This window comes from Bacillus rossius, chromosome 6 (assembly GCF_032445375.1).
Source record: "Bacillus rossius redtenbacheri isolate Brsri chromosome 6, Brsri_v3, whole genome shotgun sequence".
NCBI lineage: Eukaryota > Metazoa > Arthropoda > Insecta > Phasmatodea > Bacillidae > Bacillus > Bacillus rossius.
The window spans coordinates 61310634-61327221 of NC_086334.1; the positions used below are offsets into that span (position 1 = coordinate 61310634).

The 16588-nt window shown below is 35.3% G+C and overlaps 1 long non-coding RNA gene across 2 annotated transcripts; it reads left to right on the top strand.

Moving 5' to 3' along the window:
• Positions 1-7167: 7167 nt before the first annotated feature.
• On the top strand, positions 7168-15841 carry LOC134533253 (uncharacterized). Of its 2 annotated transcripts, XR_010075280.1 has the most exons (4): positions 7767-7839; positions 8368-8510; positions 11691-12272; positions 15057-15841. It is a non-coding gene; the product is annotated as an uncharacterized LOC134533253 (long non-coding RNA). The 2 variants fall into 2 exon arrangements; XR_010075279.1 differs by having other exon boundaries at positions 7168-8510.
• The last annotated feature ends 747 nt before the right edge of the window (positions 15842-16588 follow it).

Sequence of the window (16588 nt, forward strand, 5' to 3'; positions counted from 1 at the left end):
GCTAACGAGTCAAAACTTTCTCTTCTTACTTTTATGCGATGAGCCTTGTTGCTCGCCGAGGTGCGGAGTTTTCTTTCAGTGAACCATTCTGAACATTCTGCCTGCTTCCGTGTTGCTACAGAAATATTGAGTGCCTTCTCATTACTAACACTCACATAGTTTTCGTAGAATGAATGTTCGCCCTTATTCAATGGTCTAAACGCTAACTTTGTTGTCAAACTATTACACTGATTTTGTAGGATTTCTTTAGTTATATTTTTACACTCATCCAGCACTACTGAGCTTTCCACTGATTCTAATAAATAATTAATTACACTTTTACAGTCACGTACCTCTTCTGTTCTGTTTTCTGCTTGTAACATTTGATACAGAGGACAAGCGATATTGACAAGAGTATCCAATTCTAAAGGAGAAGCGGCTACAGAATATTTTAGTTCTTTTTTAGGAAATATTTCACTTATTCGCTTTCCCTTTGAATACTTTTCTTTCGCAGCCCCAGTGGAACATGGTTTTCCCCATGTTTGTGGAATGTCAGTCTTCGAAGTAGTTTGTTCATTATTAACGTAGTAAATAACTGCAGCAATGTGTTTACAGTCGCATCCAAGTCCTGCCGGGTATGGGCAGTTTCTGTTTATAATATTTCTTCCGCCGTTAACCTACGAAAACAAATGAACGGTTAAATAAACATTAACATTTAAAAAATGGGCACTGAAGTATAAATGTAAGGAAATAAAATACTTACTTCAAGAGTGACAAGGTACGGTGGAAGATTAACAGACGTTTGCCGAATCACTTCTGCTTTTAATAGAGAAACTTCACCTCTCTTTATTTCCTTTACATTATTCACATGGCCACTGATACAAATATTTTTCCCTTTCGATAATTTATTCAACTATTTTTATTCGGTAGGAAACCACATGTAGTTTCTATATCACACATGATTACAAACTGATTGTCAGCGCGCTGCGTGTCTCGGAGAGGCAGACCGGTAATAGCAGTATTCAGATAAAAAAAAAATTTGGCTAGGGGTGGGGGGGTTAGAACCCCTAACCACCCCCCCCCCCCTCTCCAGGCTGCGCCACTGACACAGACCCACACGAGAAGGGATAAAATTGTGGCGATCACGTCAGTGCACAGGTATTTCAATGTAATCTATTAACGGTGATTTCCCAGAAACCCGTATGAATATAGACACGCTGTCCTCAGGTTAAGTACAGGAACTTCTCTAGTGTCCGAAAAAATTATTTTCGGAATTGTATTATTACTTTACAGAAAAGCCGCGCTGTAATAATATTACTCTTTCTATGACGAATAATATAAATCTTCTTAGTAATTTGCGCTTTTGTGTGTGTAATAATAAATGAAGAACTTTCACTCACTATTGTATCTTACACGATGAAATTACATACATAAAATCCAGTGTTAATACTAATATAAATGTAAACTAAGTAATAATGAAATTAAATTCCTTACTTCGCCGATTTTAATCTTGATGCACAATTTAAATCACGGTTTGAAGAACCGTACTTTAAATGATTATTCCAGACGAAAAAGACATAAACATAGACGCGTCGAATAGTCATAACTTTCTGGAATGATTGTACTATAACAGTTTATTTTTCATTACTTTGCACAGTACTTTAGTTAAAACAAAAAAATGTAGTTTAGATTCTCTGAGTAATAGTTATATCATAGACATATACATAATTTACACTAATTATGTGACCCTGGCACAGTAAATACATACAAATTAAAGTAAATATTAAAAATAATATTATCAAACTCTGTATAAGTATCCTTACAATGTTTATGATGTTTCATTGACCCTTAAATGGAAGTGTACCAATAGCTTTGTGAGCTGAGAAACATAGTTAAAAGGACATTCGTTGCTCTGAACGTAACGGCTGAAACAAACAACAGGTGGAGAAGAGCATCTGCCGGTCACACATCAACTGTTTCAAAAACATATGACCATCGCTATGACACTGCGTGACCATGGTAACGCGCTGTGGTTGCGAACGCCACGCAGGCAGCTTCAAAACATCACAGAGTAAATAGTTTTAAATAGAGGAATTATATAATTAATTTCACGTGTATTTAGCTGAATTATATTCAAAGTGAATGTCCATTTGGTCCATGTTATTTTACGTGCCGTCACCCGCAGTCTCGGGATCGAGACCCGTGGCGGTCCTAGTGGTTTTCAGTGGCTCTTAAGGAAATCTCCTGCGGGCGTCAGGTTGATTCGAGGATTAACCGAGGTGGTCGTGGGTTTTTGCCCCTGCGTGTTCCACTAGGATCGACGGCTGTTGATGGTGGGAGGGAGTCCCTGCTTTTAATACGCACTGGCCCTAAACAGTATAGAGGACTGTTTCCTAATTGTTCAGGAGGCGTTTGCGAAATAAAGAAACGATATTTAGGTGCTGGTTTTTTAATCTCGCATCTCACATAGTGTGGATGGAGGCACAAGTTACACAATTACACTGGACAAAAAAGGCACTACATACACTCGCACTGATAATTAATTACGTATTACATGGATGTTACGTTGCGGCACTTGCAAACAGGTCCCTACATTGATTTGTGGGTCGACGAAGAGTTTGGGTGGATTAACGGCCACTCCCGTAATGAACTGTAGATAGATTCGTGCCCGGGCTCACCTGTGTGAGTCGTGGGACCACGAAGATAATATTAAATGGCAAAGTCTTTAAGATTGAAGTCGGCAGGCGTATGCTCGACGAATTACGTTAAGTTCTGTTCGCAGGAGTCGGCCCGGACCGTAAGATGACTGCATCGCGAACCTTTGTTCCGCGACGAGAAAAATTAAAAGCGGCTTGGATAAGCCCTGCACCGGAAAAGGGCACGGGGGCACGCGGGGAGAGAAACGAGGAAAAAGGTTTTAGCGAATTATAATAGTTCCCAGAATGACTAATCAGAAGCACAACATGTTGAAGTCTCCCCGCTGGATCACACGTCCGCCCCGGCCCGTGAGTAAAACCCTACTGCTGCTTTGTGCCGGCTTGGGGGGGGAGGAAGCGTCATGACGCGCCAAAACGCTAATGTGCCGTTATTCCAATTTTATAATCATAATTAGTCATTATTATTTATATTACACTCGTATCTTAATGGCGGAAGGCCTATAATAATAATACATAACAAAATTTAGATTAATTATATTTGAAAATAAAAAGTCAAGCTGGAGACGGTCTGTCACTTGTTGACTATTCCTGTGGCTTTTTTCAAGTAAAAACAGGGAGGTAAATTAGGTTGGTTAACACTGTGGTAAATAATTAGCGGAAGGCCGCAAGGGACGTTCCGGACATTTATTAAATGCGGTTTCCCATGGGGGAAACCGCTGCACACTGTTATGATTCATCTATGAGATGATCTCAATTCTTGACTATTCTAAGACAGGGTGATAGGAGGCTCAAGACTAAGAATGAAAGACAATTCAATATAGAGACTTGATTTACTGTCACGTACTATTACAGTGTTACCTGTCACCTAATTCCAACAATTATCAGGGAGTCTCGCTACCACACCTCGGCAGGTTCCTTACCCACGCTGTGCTGGGTCGCGTTCGCGGCAGGTTCTCTACGGTGGACTGCGGCGGCCGAGAACCACGGCGCTCCGTGGTTCCGATGTCACGACTTCAGCCGTCCAGTCCCGGTGACCAGAAGAAGCCCCTTAGCGACGGTGGCTGTCGTTTTTATCCTTCTGTCCGCGTCCGTGTTGATGTTCCGTGTTGTCCCCTTTTCTCTCGCAGCGGCGGTCGGCCTTCGGCGACCCGCGTCGCTGTTTCGCTGGCGGTGTTGAAATTGCTGACACCTCGTGTTTGACTCAGGGCGAGCCTCGAAGCCGCTGCCAGAGTGCTCAGAGCGAGTCATAACACTCTCCCCCTGGTTGGATTAAGAGGCTGTCCTCAGCCGAGTACAAGAGGACACTGGTAACTGCATCTTGGAGCGGGAACGTAGGTGTCTTGATGCATCGGCCGCGGACCCGATCTTCCTGTAGGTGCCTTCACGCTCGAAGCGCCGCGTGTCCTTTCTTCTCTCGCGGTCGGTTACGCGGATCGACTCGCTTTCCTGACGTGGTGTGACAGCGAGACTTTCTATAGTTGTTATAACATTTCTATTTTGTACTCTGAGGGTACCGATTTGTGATTACATTGATTCTTTACAACCGATATAACATAACACAACACAAATTATATAATCAACGTGTTAACAACTTGATACATGTTGTTGTATTATAAATATATCAATACAATTTATATGAACATACTCTAACTATATGTATTGTAACTAATTTTTTTTACTCTATTATTTATTGATTTATTTATACATTCACAGCAACACTCAAAGTGAGTCTAAACGTTGTGAACGACATACAAGACAACTACTACATACAAAAGACGTATAATAAAGTGAAATAAAATATAAATACAAACAAAAACAAAATTAAGACAAAAACTAATAACAAAATATACAATTACAATATAAACCACTTTGGACAACAAAAATACACAGACACATTGATAAAGTAATGAAAAATAATTATATCATCTAAAAGGAACATATCTTTGACACAAATGGAATATAAAATTAAGTTTTGTATGGAGACATAAAAATAATTTCCACATAATTATGTTCTTATTTTATATTTATATATATATACATATATATCATTTTTTTCTTAAATCTAATTAATAACATTTCCCTACTATCTATAGCATATGCCATCCTCCTATATTATAAGCTGTAAGTTATAATTTATTGTATTAACTATTACTAATATCATTATTTATTTTATTAAACTACTCCTTATATCCTATATCTCAGTAACTTATTTACATGGACGCTTATCTACAAGATTTATACCATTATTTTATTGTACAAAAACGGGTCGACCCTTAACTCTTGTCCACTGTAGCGCTACATAACGTGAACTCCCAGGAGTGAAAATTGGTACCATGGCGAGGGAATTTTATAGGATAAGGTTGAAATTAACTATTTTACCTGCTCCTATGTGGGTACTTTTTTGTTCTCTTTTTTTTTTCTTATAGACTTGTACCTTGGCTGCTTGTTTCCTAGAAGGTTGGAACGGGTTTGCGGCCGTCTTGTTGTATCCTTATACTTACTCTTATAACTTTTTTCTCTCTTTTTTTTACGGGTGTCTATTGGTTGCGGAGATGTAATTACAGTTGGGCTTAACGTCTAATTTCTTCCCTTATGATAAATGTTTTTGTGTCATGGAACAAGTCTTGTTCTCCCATTCCTCTATTACCTTGCTATCACTAGATGATGAAAATGGAATTTTATATAGCAAGGTAATCGATTCCTCATATGTAATTACGCCTTTTTTCTCCAGCCAATACACACCCGCATGAGTACGAAAGCTAGGCATATTGTTACTGACGACACTGACTGCAAACATGCTGAGTATTAATAGATGCCTAATTCCCTTAAAGAACTCCATGATTGGCTCCTCCCCCTGTAATACAAAACATGCCATTAGGTTCATACATACTCTACTATGCTATATCAGTATCCTATATATTTTTCTTGCCTTACTGTCTTATTGTTATCGTTATTCTTATTACTAGGCCGTGCATTATCACTCTGATAACAGTACGAACTGTTGGTTTATGTATGCTCGCTTTAAATGACGTGTTGACACCGTGTCGTTGATCATTTTATTGCCTTTCTTCATTCTCAACACTACTGTCGCTGGCCCCAACACCTTGACAACCTGGAAAGGACCTATGTATTTAAATGATAATGACTTATGCCGAGCTTTACGTCTAAGCCAAACGGAATCACCTTCCTTGTGTGTATTTACTTTAAATTTCGTATTAAACTTGGTTTCCTGTGTTTTTTGACTGTGCATGATATTTATTTTTGCCTGCTCTCTATCACTAGGGTAGACTGGGGGAAATCGGGTCAATTTTTTGAAATTCCTGAATATGTATAAAACCAATATTAATTTACCATAAAATAATATACAGTAATATCAGTCATACATTTATGTACATATTTACATACAAACATTAACCAATCTTCCTTATGAATTGACATTAAACTTGATAAAAGGAAAATGAAATGTTTTGACCCGATTTGGACAGAAGTGGGGTAAATCGGATCACAAGTGGGGCAAATCGGGTCAACAGATTTTCTTTACTGTTTTGACAGACACATTCCGCATACAAACTGTTTACACTGAAAAGCATTGACACAGCGCTCATGGTACCACATTTTGCAAGACTGGCACTGAATCCAGTCTCCAGCAGTGCAGCTTCTGATGTCTTTGTATGCAATTTTGCACATATTGCAGAGAACATCTTCCTCATCATCCTGGCCTTCTTCCAAAATTTCCAACTCGGATGTGTTTTTAGCTTTTGTTCGCTTCTTCGTCTTCAGAGTTTCAATTTTGCTGTGCTTTGAACTTAACACCTGCTTCTTGCTTTTCAATTTCCTGGATTCCAACAATGTGCGATTCTCTTTTGACAATAGCCTTAGAGAAGCAACATGTTTTCGTTTACCTATTCTCTTTGGTGTTAATTTTTCCGGTGTTGGTAACAGACCTCTCACTTCTTCTGTGGTGCTCCTTTCACTTACATCTTTGGCAGTGAAAATGTTATGTTCTTTTCTGATGTCCGTAGATTCAATCTGCTGGATCGACGGGGAAGAAGATGTGGTAGGCATATCAGAGATCGAAACACAGCTCTGTTCCAACGACTCAGGAGAAAACACTATTTCTGACACAAATTTGTGGCTTGAAATAGCAGTGGTATTGAGAGGGTGAATACCAGTTGCTTCAAACCCCTTGACCCTATTCCCAACTGTTGCAGCCAAGTTCCAAGCATTTTTAAAAATTCCTCCAAAACTTAATTTTGTAATTGGTCTGTTCGGATTGCTGTGTTGCCACGACGTTGCTTGCTGGTGGTAGTAAGTCTTTAGTGGTTTTAAAACACATACATCAAGGGGCTGAAGTGCATGTGTTGTATAGTCCATCCACGGTAACCTCCTACTTTTTTAAACGAACCTTTGAAAAAACACACCAGGATGCAGCATGTTTGGTTCGTTTGCAAAAATACTTTCCATCATATGCATATTAAACATGCATTAACACTAAATTACCGTATAATGATGTTAAATAAAATTTTACAAAAAAAGTAACTATCTATGTACAATATTATTAATATTAATGATCTCGCATGTGTGTAAATGAAACAGTGAGAGAAGTGGTGTGTTGGCAATGATTAGAACGAAATAGTTCCATAGCCAAAATATATATTTTTTGACTTTCCGCGTGTATTTAAGAATTTGTGTGGGTATTTGTTAAGTTTGAACATTTTTTTAAATCTCTGGTGAAATAAAAACGTTATGTTAACGGTAAAAAAATATTACGTGCCGAAACCGTGGTCGCGCATTAATAATGTTAATAGTCACTTGATTGTTTTCTCTTTCAGCCGTTTGCAGTCTGCACAGATTACGCCATATTGCAGTGTGTTTTAATATATTACTGACCGTGAAATAACGTACAGTTTGTGTTTCAGGATTTTGTGTTAATATTGTGTATTTTAACTTTGTTATATTATTTATTATCTACTATTGTAATGATGGAATTTGTTATCGTTTTGATATTTTGTGTGGTTCTTGTGATTGCTGTAATGGTAATTGGTTCCGGAATGGGGAAAGCTACTTCTTCGCAGCGTCAGATGGACATCATTAACGTCGCTCAGAACTTATATGTTTTAATTAAAAAAGACGACTTGAAGAAATGTGACGTTACGCAGACGACCGCGTTTCTTCTTAACATCGCAAAGTCAACTGTTCTCAAGTAAGTAGGCTTTTTTCGTTTTCATGGACGTAAAAAAAATATCGACTGTGTCCTAAGTATTGTCGGCTTGTGTTTTAACTCACGAGGTTTTTTGTGTTTTATTTCCAATTTATATTTTTTGGTGTGAGACAACACCACCATGTGGCGTCTCTGTTGAAAAGTTAACCTAAAATCATATTAGGCCTACTCAGGTCCTAACAATAACAATATAGGCACTTTCAAGTATTTTTATGGGTGTGATACACGTTTGTTTATAACGATGTTTATAAACTTTATGATAGGTTTAACTATAACATAAGGGAGTGATTTTATAATTTGCATTTAATTAGTTTTTCATCTGTTTGGGAGATCACAAAATAAATAAAAAAACACTTCATTAATTTCGTGGACAAAGTCTGTCATGTTTCCATTTAGTGACCACAAAGCAAATATTTGTGACAAAATGCCATATTTGGAACACTGCCTAACTGCGTATTGTGAACGGGTCCCCGGAAAAGTGTTATGACAAATGTTTTTTTTTTTGGTTAGGTACTACAAGAAAGACATTGAAGAAGTTTCAACACCAGGAAAAAAGAGGAAAAAAAGGCCACAGGAAGGAAAGTCACTTGACACAGTCGACGATTTCACAGTAAATGCAATCAGGAATGCAATTTACAGGATGTACGCTGAAGGTAAAAATTTGATACTGAAGAGTAGTTTCAATATCACTGGGGTAGGCCCTACTTAATTGTATTCATTTCATATATCCATATGCAGATTGACCGGTTCAGTTTTTTTCCCGATATCATCTGTCCTTTAAAAATACTTAACATTTTTGAGTGGTTTGTTAGGTTTCTTTATTGATATGGTATTGATATATAGAATATTGTGCAACATATGAAATAGGTACACGTCCTTTTAAGGTTAGGTTAAAGATAGAAAGAAAATTGTTACATTCTAAAACTACAAGTAATGTTTATATCGTTATACACAGTATACATATTAAATAACCTCAACTTTTATGATGTATCAGAAGGTTAAATAATGACTATTTCCAGTATCAATAATATCCAGTTGTGCGCTTTAGCAGTAATTGGTTACAAATTAGTGAGTTGTGGTCTAAGCAAGCATGGTTATTAAAAAAAAATTGGGATACTTAATTGGCTAAATTGTACTGTGTGGCAGGGTCCAGTACAATATATATTCTATTGCAAAATAGTGTCATGCCCCGCCTAACCCTTTAGAAAATATAGGGGTACTAGATAATGCCCGGCATGCGTTGCAATGTCTCAATCAATTTTTTTTTTGTAATTTTTTAAACGTATACTAAGCATCTCTCTTTATCTCTCTAATTCTCTATCTCTCTATGTATATCTCTATAACTCTCTCTATCTTTCTATTTATATCTCTATCTCTCTATATATCTTTCTAGCGGACCCGACAGACATTGTCCTGCCCAAATGTACTTTTTGTGAGTTATGGATATGGCGGTAAGTATTTCTACGCTGGACATTTTGTATCTTCTCATTATACATACCCCTCCTCTTGGGCACGCCACTGCCGTTACCAAAAACCTTTCCCATGGTTACGCAGAAGGCAACAACAATGCAAAAGCCCGTTGCCATGGAGGCTAATTATCAACAATGCTTAGTTTTTTTGCTTTTAAAGCGTGTATTTTTAGTTTTTCTTAACTCAGAATCGAGATAAAATATCCAATTGTGAATATAAACCATCCTCGAATCCCCGTGAACTCACACACAAAATTTCATCAAAATCGCGTACAGACAGACAGAAAAAGTACTGTTTTATTATAGTAAGATAGATAGATTATTCTTACATGTTCGCATCCATGCAGTATATGACAAATCAGCATGCATAGCCCCACACCTATAACTATACGTATCTGTTGCCCACGACTTTTTCCGCGTGGAATTTTGTATTATCTTGCACCATTTAGAAATTTAAACATTATAACATAACAGTTGATACAGTTGTAGTAGTTTTCTTATGTTCACAAATGATAATTTTTCTCACCTCTATTTCAGTCTTTGCAATAAAAATATGTTACTACCTAAATTTTGAGTAAATATGTTTCTACTTTCAAATGTAATGACGGGAAGACACTTCATAAAATGTCTTTGTAAACCACATTTACTGTTTTTTCCGTCTTGAGCTAGAATGTAAAGATTGTCTGCATTACTGACCCGCGAGCAAGCTACATACATTTCAGAGAGAGAGAGAGAGAGTGAGAGAAAGACACCTATTGAATGTCTATCTAACTAATTTTTTTATGAGAGCATATTTTCATTAAATAAATCCTGAAATCATTCAACGATAAAAGCTGTTTATTTAATTAAGCGGACGGGTTCGCTCCAAGGAGAAAATTGACGCGGCGAGACCTCGTGGACATAGAGAAATGACACACACTCACTATTTGTGTGGCTATGAAACATGATTTTTTTCTGCAATTTAAATTGTAATATACGAAAAGGGTATTGAAAATTGAAACAAATATGGCGACACTATAAACTGTCAGGATCTTTATTTTTTTCTTACTCTCTACTTAGTTCCTTACAATAGCAAAACTTAATGGCTTCTAATAATGCGTTGCAATTTTTGCTTTTAAAGCGTGTTTTTTTTTTAGTTTTTATTAACTCAGAATCGAGATAACATATCCAATTGTGAATCTAAACCATCCTCACTATTTGTGTGGCTATGAAACATGATTTTTTTTCTGCAATTTAAATTGTAATATACAAAAAGGTTATTGAAAATTGAAACAAATATGGCGACGCTATAAGCTGTCAGGATCTTTATTTTTTTCTTACTCTACTTAGTTCCTTACAATAACAAAACTTAATGGCTTCTAATAATGCGCTGCAATTTTTGCTTTTAAGCGTGTTTTTTTTTTTAGTTTTTCTTAACTCAGAATCGAGATAAAATATCCAATTGTGAATCTAAACCATCCTCGAATCCCCGTGAACTCACACACAAAATTTCATCAAAATCGGTCCAGCCGTCTAGGAGGAGTTCAGTGACATACACACGCACACAAGAAATATATATATAAAGATTGTTATTTTATAAACAATAGGCCTACTTCATTGTAATGAAGTATCATATGAAAACACAACTTAGCCAGACAAACTGTGTGTTAGTGTATGAAGTAACAGAAGGTTATAAAACAGTAAAAGTTTAGTATCGCGTATCCGATTCGATACATTGATCCTGATCGCATGATCCTGCAAATATTGATCCTGTGATTGATGATGCTTGCTTTTCTAATTTATTACGTTTAAAAATCCTGTACAAAACCAAAACTAAAAACCTGTGATGTAGTAATGAGTTATGATTTAAAGTTGAATAATAATGAAAATATATATGTTTTATTAAACTTATGATAATTATTCTTGCTATACCACAATATTTGATTATGTTCAGGATCTTTGATCTGAATAAATGAAAAAAAGCATGCACCACACGATCAATAGGATGTACAGGTTCATGCATAAAGATCTAGGGATCACATGGGATACACGATACAAAACATTTACCTATAACACAGTGTAGAGCTTGTAACTTATTGATTGCTAAATTGAATGCTGAAATAATAATGTTTTACACAACTTCAATACAAACGCGCAATATAATCGTCATATCATTGCAGACAAAAATACTGCAATGTAGAATTCCTCTAAGCAAACTACAAAATTTAAATTAATTTAAAAGTATTTTTGAAATGTCAGTTTATTAAAACTATTTAATAAATGTAAATTGTGCACTTAAATTATCTTCTACGGGGTTGTGGTTTCGCTTAGTTTTGTGTACCTCTGTTATTTCATGTATTGTTAATGTATGCAATAAATTTACAGGTTTGAATGTTACAGTCGACACCATTTTGAAAGAAATCAGGGAAAGACAAATAGATTATTATGGTGGAAGATCAAGTCTTCATAAATTGTTAAAGAAGATGGGATTTTCATGGACAACTGTTGATGGACGAAAAGCTTTGATAGAGAATGAAAACATAGTATTGAAGCGAATAGATTTCTTGAGAAAGTATAAAGAAGAAAAAGAAAGCGGTGCCAATTTCATATTTGTTGATGAAACATGGATTTTCCAGAGAGGCAAGGCATTAATTTATTTGAAAATTTGTTCTGTGGTCCAATACAAAGTATTTCATTTCCATTTCATATATTTTTCAGGAACTGTATCAAAGTCATGGCAGGACAAGAGTCTACAATCTGCGAAGAGACGTACTGTTGGAGATGGTAAAAGGTTTATTGTTGTTAATGCTGGAGGGCGCACTGGCTTTGTGCCAGGAGCAGGATTACTTTTTGTTTCAGGTCAGAAGACTGCAGACTACCATGGCGAGATGAATGGGGAAACTTTCTTGATGTGGTTTGAAGACATGTTGGTGCATAATGGACAATGCTTCATATCACAGCACCCAGGTATGTGCAATGGTAAAGCAGTGTCTTTTTATTGCTCAAATTGTAATGTGAAAAATTTACATGTGTATAAGTACGAATATTCGAGACTAATACATTTTGCCAGCAATAATTGTTATCTTAATAGTATGCCTACACTACATTTTTTTAAACTATAATGTTTGAGCTGAAATTGATTACACACACAGATATATATATATATATATATATATATATATATATATATATATATATATATATAATGTAATTGAATTACATCATAGTGCAAACTAATTTAGTAGAGGGTTTGAAATACCAAATAAAAATTTTTTATTGCAAATAGCATTTGAAAATGACATAATTACTTGTTTGGTAAAAGGACCCACTTTATGAATGCTCTGTTGCCCTACTTAATAAATTAAAATAATATTTTCAAAAAAATTTCTAGTCACTAAACTAACATGCTTTGTTAAATTTAGAAATTCATTACGACAATATGCCAAAACACATGTTTGCTTTGCATAAGTACAGTAGAACCCTGTTATAATTTGTTTTTAAGGGGCTACAAGAAAAAAAAACATAAGCAGGAAATTCAATTTAGTACTTTTTAGTGTGGATTTATTGCCAATGGACTCAACAAGCTACATAAAGATATATTTGATGCTCCAATTTGCTTGTAGCAAGCCAAAAACAATTTTTCTTTAACATCATGGTGCTTCCAGCTTCTATCTGCTTTGTCTTTACTTACACATTGTCTCATTGCTGTAAAATTGTCTCATTTCTGTATAATTGTCATAATTCACGACAGTGTTTACAGTGGAAATGCTTAAGTCCAGTTCTTTTGCCACTTGAACATGTGATTTAAGTGAATACATTTGAAAACACACAGAATGGCTAAAAATTTATGAATTTATTTGTTTTCCAAGGGTGTCAACAGGCAGTTAACTGCTAACATACACATATACATAGACAGTATAGACAAAGGCTTTTAATTTTTTTCGTCTTCTAAAATTTTATGAAGTGAACATTACAAGCACGAAACGCATAATTTGTGAAACATTATATCCAGGAATTAAATACATTGTCCTTATAGGGAAAATATTGGACTTGAAAAATAATACATTATAGGCAGGAAAACTTTATAAGCAGTAAAATTGTAACAGGGTTCTACTGTCATGAATTCTTATCAGCTACTTGAGTATTTAGTTAAATGTTGGCATAACGTAGGTTGAGAAAACACCTACAACGAACTGGACCAAGGATGCACTGATCGCGTGGCTGGAGAAGAATGAGATAAAACATGAAAATAATTTGTTGAAAGTGGAGCTGCTGAGAATAGCTAAACAAAACAAGCCCCGAATACGGTATATTATTTCGTTTTTTTTTACAGCATTTCTTTAAAAGTGAGATAGTTGCAAAAAATTACGTATACGCCTTGTTCTAACACACTTTTCAGATATGAGGTAGACGAGTTGGCTTGTAACTATGGCCACAAAATTCTACGACTCCCACCCTATCACTGCCACTATTTTGCAATCGAACTAGTTTGGGCTCAATGTAAACACCATTACAATAGTAACGTGGGGCGGGCTAAGAGATTTGACAATGATGCAGTTGCAGCCATCTGGAAAGAGGCTCTTGATGCTTCCACACCAGAGAGGTATTTTCATGTTGCATGACCAATGGGGTATTCCTTTTGAAGTAGAAATTGTTTTATTTTCCTGTAGAACATTCCTCAAGCTTCAGCAAAACCCTTACCATACATTTTTACATAATACGTAAGTATTGTTGCCTAGCAGCCTGGTCCTACCATTCCTTTTGATAACTTTGTGTGCTAGTGTGTGTATAGTGTGATTATCATTTTGTGTATATTCATATACCAGTAATACAGTTTTAAAACAATTGGTAAAAATAAGTGGTTTGAATTTGTGTAGTTGTCGTTTTGAAAATGTGTTGCATGTATGTGTTTGTGTTCGTGTTTGTGTTTGTAATTTTATTCCCATGTGATTCATACATATTTGTGTAGTTTCTAGATCTAACAGTGGTGACTTATTTGCAAGGTTTTTTTTTTTTGTAATTGCAGTCCATTTGCAATTGTTTCATTTCCATAAATAGTTTTGTATTTATTAGTAATTGTGATATTACTTTCTGTTATGCTTAATCTTGTGTCAATGACTTTAAAGTTATGGTGGGTTCAGTGCTGTAGGCAGATTTCAATATTCAGATAAAATTTCAACGTAGAGAATTTTGAATATTTTCATCTAGCGAACTTGAATAGGTATTTACACATGTAGTTCTTGCACATTAGTATTTTCAAAAGTTATGTTATTATAGTGAAATACATATACAGTAAATCATCAAAACTATTCAAAAAATTAAATTTTCGCTATATCTCACTGTTTTTGTCTGGGACAAATTTTAACCAAAAACAAACACAAAAGTTATGAAATAAATATTTTATAATATGCATTCTAAGCCTTTATTGATAACATAGAAAATATTTACAGCTTTATTATATCTTGAATAAACCACTCAAATTTTTTTTTTTCAGATAACATAAAACAAAACATGTTACTTCAAGTATTAAATAATAGCTTTGATAGTTGAGGAAAACACATTAAATGAGTTTTGTTGTGTTTAAAAATAGTTTCTTGTGGAGTGAGTTCAAAATTGTATGTAATAAAGAGCATGCCATGCATTGTTTACTATGCCGTTTTGACAGAAACAAACATATTTTGTTATAGAGTGGTTTTTGCTATAAACAGGTCATTTATATAGAGGTTTTACTGTATACATTAATTTTTTTAGATGGGCGAGGTGTGTGGATCACGTGGAGAAGCTAATTCAAGCAGACTGGGAGAGAGAAGTCCACATAGACAGCGGCACCATTCCTCCACTCATCATCCACCTCGGCGAGGATAGTTCAAGTGAAGACAGTGACAGCGAAGAATTTGAGGTTACGACACAGCAAGTAGATGGAGACAGTGAAGTACTGGCAGTTCCTCTTGATGATTTACCCGGGTGTTCTTATTGAGGTCTGTATGTAATAAACACCTGGGCAACTGTAAGTATTGGGGTTTGAAACATTTTTTTTTTCTTTTATGCATTCCCATTAAGTATGTTGATTACTGGAACTTTATGTATTAACTTTATATTACACATATTATAAAATTAATAATAAATTTCATTTCTGGATTCGTATAGGTGTATGTGAAACATTTTATTTTGTTGTGTCTCTTCATTTTTCAGTGAACTTACTTGGAAAACAAAAAGCCAGTCCCCATCCAGGGCCACGAATAAATAATGCATATAAGTGGTATAGAAATTACTGTCAATTCTTTACCACAATTTTACTGTTCATAAAATTATGATTTTGTCTAATAAGTATACTCAGGAAAATGTATATAACCATATTTTTATTTGTGGTAGGGGTTTATTAAATAAAAGAAGAAAATTCATTTTTAAATGTTTTCATCTGAATTTGTTAATTTTATTAAATCTTCAATCCTTAGTCTTTTCCAGATTGCTTAGATGGACAGCCATATGTATAATTTACAATACTTTTTTTTTCAGATGCAGAAAACTGTGTTGAACTGTACTAAAGGATGATATTTATTGCTTACATAAATGTTGTAAATTTATATGTTCTCCTAAAAATTTACTTTAAATTATATGTTATTTCTTTAGCTAACAAACTAATTTTTTAATATTTTTACCATTGGGTATCATAAATGTTATGCACATATACATGTATACTTAGATCATATTCAAATTACTTATTTATATATATATATACATACACACACACACACACACATTGTTTTGACAGCTGGTGATTGTAAACAAACCATTTGACATTTGTCACATGGCAATGTTTTTGTTTACATACGGCGGAAGGATACATAGTGACATTAAAGTAGATCCGGTGAAAAGCAGGGCTTCAGAAAAGTAGGAGGTTACCGTGGATGGACTATATGTGGGGGTAGTAGCAAAACTTCAATGTTAAACTTTTCGCACAAATCAACTGTTGAAAGTGAAGTGTGGTATGCATGTCCATCAAGAATCAATATTACTTTTCCTGGTGTTCTGTGTTTGTTAAAGTGTTCCAGCCACTTGCTAAAGGCCTCCTCATTTACCCATCCCGATTCTGTCATGCACACTTCTGTTCCAACTGGCATGTTGTCACAATATTCATTCTTCATCCTCTTTCCTTTAAATATTACAAAGGGTGGTATGTATGTACCAGTACCTGAAACACATGCAATCACTGTGACATTTTCTCCACGTTCCACATTTGTCATTGAAACAACATCACGTGAACCTTTCAGAGCTACCACATT